The sequence below is a fragment of the Buceros rhinoceros genome, unplaced genomic scaffold (assembly GCF_000710305.1).
Source record: "Buceros rhinoceros silvestris isolate BGI_N320 unplaced genomic scaffold, ASM71030v1 scaffold9706, whole genome shotgun sequence".
In the NCBI taxonomy this organism is placed as follows: Eukaryota; Metazoa; Chordata; class Aves; order Bucerotiformes; family Bucerotidae; genus Buceros; species Buceros rhinoceros.
In genome coordinates, this window is record NW_010418069.1 from 49,776 (window position 1) to 55,931 (window position 6,156).

The window sequence follows — 6,156 nt, forward strand, 5'->3', positions numbered from 1 at the left end:
CTTGCCATGAAGTAGTAACTTGAAAATCCCTCCAGGGAAGTGTTTTTTTCTTGGCTTATAGGCAGATTTTTATAGTCCGGGAATTTGGCGTGAGAACAAAACATTGATGGCAGGGTCCCTGAAAGGTGGAGCTTCATTCAATTTTCTTTCAGTGGTTCATGTTTAGCACCCAGCAACCTCCTTTCTTTTAGACAAGACGGGTATCCAGTTCTCTCTTGCTTTACGTGGAGACAGAGCTGTTCTCTTCTCATGTCCTTTAATATAGGTCCCCCCAAACCCCACCCCTACAGTGCTGTCTTTTCTCTGCCAACAATAATTTTTCTTTTCCATAACACCTGATTAGTACAAGCAATCATCACCCTCCTCCAGAGCTTTTCTCTGGCTTGAACACCAGCACCATCCTCCAGCTCAGTAAAAAGTGTTTGATGTCTCTGCAAGCTTGGTGGCAACTTCTAAATGTTATAGCAAAAGTCATTAGAAGGTCAGGCATAATGTATGGTTTATTTAGAGCAAAAACTTTTGGCAGGAGGGAATTGTCCTTTAAGAAGCATATCCAAAATATCTTAGAGAAAAGACCAGAGATTTACTGGTTCAACAGACCAGGAATGACACTGGTCCACAAAGTTCAAACTTCTCACCTCTACCACACGGCTGGGATTTAATCGCACCGGTCACACGTGGGAAGTGTTTTAATTTGTTCTTTATGCACACAGAGGTGGTGGTTTCTTCAGACAGCAGGAGGGAGCAGTGCTCAAGTCCCACCAAAATGTAGACCACAATTCATTCCTTCACCTCCTAAATTACGCTGCTGCAAGTCCCTTGGTGCTATCAGAGTGCTTTAACGCCCTGTCACATGCCCATGAACAATCCTGCGGGCTCAGCCATGAGCTGGTCTACGTTCCACTGCAGGACAGTTCTTAGAAATCCTGTCACAGGTGTTCGATGTCGGGAATTTCAGGGTGTCTTTTAGAGATATTCTTGCTCTGTGGGCACAAGCCGACCTAGCATGTCTTCACCCTACCCATACCATGGGGGGACACAGAGGAAGCCTCTCACCTAGTCCCAGCAAATCAAACACAGCTAACAGACATTCCCACCCTTCCAACTGCTCCCTGCCCCTTTGGGAAGGCACTAACAGCAGAACGACTGCTGGTAGCGAGTGGGCACAAACACAGTTCAAAGCGGGCTTAAGTTTCACCCTCGTTGAAGTCAGGCTGAGTCTGTCCATGCACTAACTGGGGACCCTCTGAGCTGCTTGGCAGACGGTCAGGTGGTTCTTGCTGCATCTTGCTTCCTACTTTACCAAGCTTTCCTGCATGTACCAAATCAAGCGTCCTAAAGCCGACCCACTGCTTCTTTCAGCTACGAGCTGCTTGCTAAGTGCTTACAGAATTGCAGGTCCAAACATCTGCCAGGGGAAGATTTGCTGCTGCTGTTTGTCTCCAGAAAATCCTGCACTAGCGGGTGAGAGCATTGTGCAGCACATGAAACATGAGTTCACGTTACCCCTTTCCCACTGTCCGTGCCCCATTAATTCCATTGTCAGTCTCACTTGAGGCAGGGCGCTACTGGAAGGTAAAGTCTGTTCTTGAAGCCCTGCCATTTTGGCTGGAATACAGAACCAACAGACTTTGCGGCACCAGTGATGGATGTAACAGGCTTCTGCTGCTTTTCCTTTTGATCACAACTCGTCTTCCCGGCTGATCTCCATCCAAACACTTACAAAGCCAACCAGCAGAATACCCAGTAGATAAACTGAACCATGAGGGTATGACATTGGAGTTATGAGGATGATCTGAAATCTGATACAGTGTGATAATAACACTCAAATTCAGCAGATTCCCATGGTAGCTTCCAAACAGTTCTTGCTGAGGTCACAGAACAGTGTTAGTGGCAGGTGTGGGGAGGGGCTGTGAAGGCCAGGAGAAAAAGCACGTAGGTCAGTAGACCACAGACTGACAAAGAGAGTTTAGCTGATGATGAAGGTGGAAAGCTGAAATCTATTCACCTTCCCAAATCAGACTAGTGTCAAAATCCAGATGCAGAACTCTGCTGAGACCTGCCAAAGATACCCTCAGGTGAGGTACTCCTTAGATGACAAAAACGTGGTGAAGTTGACCACTGCAGCTCTCAGCCCTTTCTTGTCTACCTGTGGGGTGGCTCAGGGGCATGCCAGGGTGGGCAGGAGGGATGAGCTGAGGCATGATTTCCCCCTGCAAGCCCTGAGGTCTGGGAAGCGCGTGAGCAGCACGTGTTAAAATGGTGTCCAAGGAAGAGACAGAATAAAAGAGATAACTGTCATCTGCTTACGCTCCTATCGGCAGAGAAAGTCCTATCAGTCATCTGGGATCTTCCCTGAGAAAAGCAGGAGCACACCTCTTGCTGATCTGGGAAGCAGGAAAGCCAGCCCTTGTGCTCTGTTCCTGGCCATTTTCTTACCTCTGCTCGTCTGCTCTGTCATTCCTTTGCCATGTCTTGAGGAGCAGAGTTCCTGTCAGAGACTACCAGAGCTGCTGCTTCTGGCTTCTCCTTAGAAATCACGGGATGCTTCAACCCCCTGCAATGGTTTCAGGGCTACTGATGGGGGAAGGATATTTGCATTCAAATGAAGTCGTTACATGCAAGTGTGGCAGCACTGAGGTTTTCGGAAGAAATACATGGAAGCTTTTCAGAAGGAAAGGGATGGGCAGGGAGCTTGTGGGTATGTCGATCGCTTACCACTGAATCATTGCTATTGCAGGCACGCAAGTTAGAGCTATTCTCCCTGCAGTGACACCCTGGAATTAATAACTCTTCCCTTTACTGGGCCCTGCGGCACAAGAGCTTCACTCTGCTGCAGCTGTACTAGCAAAGAGAACAATTCCTCTTGGCCCCTTACAGCCGATTTCATGGATCATTTGCCATTAAAGGGTATGTGATTTTAGTAAATACAATAGGTAAATATTAACTCAGCTTCTTTATCGCCGCTGACTCACTGGAGATAAACCACCATGAAGCTAATGGAATACACCAGTGACTCACAGCTCATATTTTTTGATACAAACTGGGTGAGGAGGCACTCAAGTTGGGGGCATCTGGTGGATTCATGCCAGTCACAGCCAGCCACCACACTGAAGCGTGGCGGTTGCCTTTGCGCCGTGCCCTTCTGTCAAAAGGTGATCCCATACGTACTCTGCAGCGTTAAGGTCACCAAGACTTTTGCAACACACCATCCTGGGTCAGTCCAAGATCTGGTGGGGTTCAGTCTGGAAAATCTCTGCTATTCCAGTTCATTTCAGACAGGGCTGGTACCACTTCTTAAAATGTGCATCTGCTATAAAATGGTGTTTTACAAGCACTTCCTAGATAATAACTTGAGAGAAACACTGTGTACTTCGTTAACAAGGTAATGTTAGCTAGGAAAACATTCGATTTGCATTTGGTGTCAAGCCCTTTTGAGCAAATAATCCACAGGATAAAAACATCTGAAGGGAATTTGGCAAGATACTTTACATAACAGACGTTGACAATCCTAATTTGCACATTCTAAATTGCCAGAAGACTTCAAGAACAACATGGATTATATTTTTATCCTCAGTATAATCCCATAGAATTTAGGAAATTCACGGCAAAGATTTATTTGATTCATCAGGTTTGCATCCACCACACACTGAAATGGCCGGCAGTGAGCATCAGGTGATTTGTTACAGGCAGAGGAAAAGCAGGGGATGAATGTCTGTGATTAATTGCCAATTGAAATACATGAAGGATGCCTTCAGTATTTTAATTCTGACAGGAGGCGTTGGGTGTTTTCTTACATTTTGCCTGAGAATGCACACAGAGCTCTAAGCTCTCATCTTGCCACAGGGTTCCTTGACTTTTCCTGAACTAATCCAGGGTCTTAGTTACTCCTGTTTGCAAAAAATTGAATTCAAGTTGCAAGTTCAGCTGTCCTTTTCTTTTTCTGTTGGTTTGGGGTTTTTTGTTTGGTTTTGGGTTTTGTTTTTTTCTTTTTTAGAAGATGTAGATCTTTCAAAATCCACAATCAAGGAGTAATGACACGGCTGGTTGGTGCTTGTGCACACAGGTCCCCTTGACCTATTGGCACTTCCTCACGTAAGAAAGACTCCCTGCATAGAAAGCTGTCTCCTCAGGAGGTTGGGCCCTTGAGCTTTTTCTACCTGAAAGGTTTCTCTTTAAACAACCTTCCTGGTGAAAAATATGGAGTAGCAGAACAAAGGGAACTCAGGGCCCCATGTGGGGAAGGCTATGAACATCCTGCTCTAAGAATTAGAGCTGTATGGGTTTCAGGCTAGAGCAGATTCCATCCCCTTCGTTTTTAAGAGCAATTTCTTATTTCATGGACACCAAGACAATTCAGAAGAGCTCACTGCAAACCTAAATGCTGAAGTCTGCATAACCACTGAATTTCAATAAATTACACGCTCTGTATCCACATCCACCAGGACTCCAAGTTACTGTAAGCCAAAAGAAAGACAGTGAGATGGGGCAGGGAACAAGTTGAGGTGAGAGCCTGTTTTTTTTTCCTAAATTGAACTTACAATATATCCCTACTAAGGACCCGACCCGAAATTCTGTCAGAGCATTTCTACTGGGCTCATGAGACCAGGATTCTTCCAACATGAACTGAGATATTTCACATTAATCAGTTAATGCTTCTGTGTCATCCAAGTTTCAGAGCCTGCCTTGAATACTGTAGGCACTAAAGCCAAAGCAGTTTTGTAGGTGGCTGAATACCAAATTTCTTTTAAATTCAAATTACTATTGAGAGAAGAGGAAAAACAAGACAAATGAGGCCACAGTCTTTCCCCAGGCCTCTGCTTCGCATGTTGCAGAGGTTAGAATTAGCCATCCAATAGCTGCCCTTGCTGGGGTGCATTTAGCTGAGGGTCCCTGTGTTTTTGAGAAGAAGGATGAGCAGACAGCTCCCATGGATGCTGCAAACAAAGTGCAAGAAGCGCTCAGCTACGCTAATCCAAAGGGCCAGGCTATTGAAATTCCACAGAATCACACAGTCATTTCGTTGGAAGACACCTTTAAGACCATCGAGTCCAACCATTCCCCCTGCATCACCAGGTCACCACTAAAATGCGTCCCTCACTGCATTGACACATTTGTTAAACCCCTCCAGGGATGGGGACTCCACCACCTCCCTGGGCAGCCTGTTCCAATGCTGCACAACCCTCTCAGTAATGAATTTTTTCCTGATACCCAGCCTGAATTTCCCCTGGCACAACTTGAGGCCGTTTCCTCTCATCCTGTTGCTTGTTACTTGGGAGAAGAGCCTGACTCCCACCTCTCTCCAACCTCCTGTCAGGGAGTTGTTGAGAGCGAGAAGGTCTCTCCTGAGCCTCCTTTTCTCCAGACTAAACAGCCCCATGTTCTTAGCCGCTCTTCAGAAGACGTGCCCAGTGGACCTTTCACCAGCTTTGTTGCCTTTCTCTGCACACGCTCCAGCACCCCAGTGCAGAGTGGTTTGAAGGGAGGGGCCCAAAACTGAACCCAGGATTCAAAATGTAGCCTCACCTTTGCCCAGTACAGGGGGACAATCACTGTCCTCCTCCTGTTGGTCACGCTAGTGCTGATACAAGCCAGGATGCTGTTGGCCTTCTGCGCCACCTGGGCACACTGCTGGCTCATCTTCAGCCACTGTCCCAGCGAAACTGGACACAGTGCTCAAGGTGTGGCCTCACAATGCCCAGTACAGGGGACAACCCCTGCCCTGCTCCTGCTGGCCACACCAGTGCTGATACAAGCCAGGATGCCGTTGGCCTTCTTGGCCTCCTGGGCACCCTGCTGGATCATACTCAGCTGCTGTCAACCAGCACCCCCAGGTCCTTTCCTGCTGGGCAGTTTCCAGCCACTCCTCCCCCAGCCTGTTGCAGGGGGTTGTTGTGACCCAAGTGCAGGACCCAGAACTTGGCCTTATTGAAGGTTGTACCACTGGCCTTGCTCCAGTGATGCAGTCTGTCCAGACCCCTCTCAGGAGACTCCTGACCCTCCAGCAGATCAATATTCCTGCCCAGCTTAGTGTCATCTGCAAATTTACTGAGGATGCACCCAATCCCGTCCTCCAAAACGTGTGGAGAATGCGGGCATCGATCCCGCTACCTCTCACATGCTAAGCGAGCGCTCTACCATTTGAGCTAATTCCCC

The 6,156-nt window shown here is 47.4% G+C and overlaps 1 non-coding gene across 1 annotated transcript; it reads right to left on the bottom strand.

Annotated features, from left to right (window-relative positions):
• Positions 1-6,083: 6,083 nt before the first annotated feature.
• Positions 6,084-6,156, bottom strand: TRNAA-AGC. The gene has a single exon. It is a non-coding gene; the product is annotated as a tRNA-Ala (tRNA).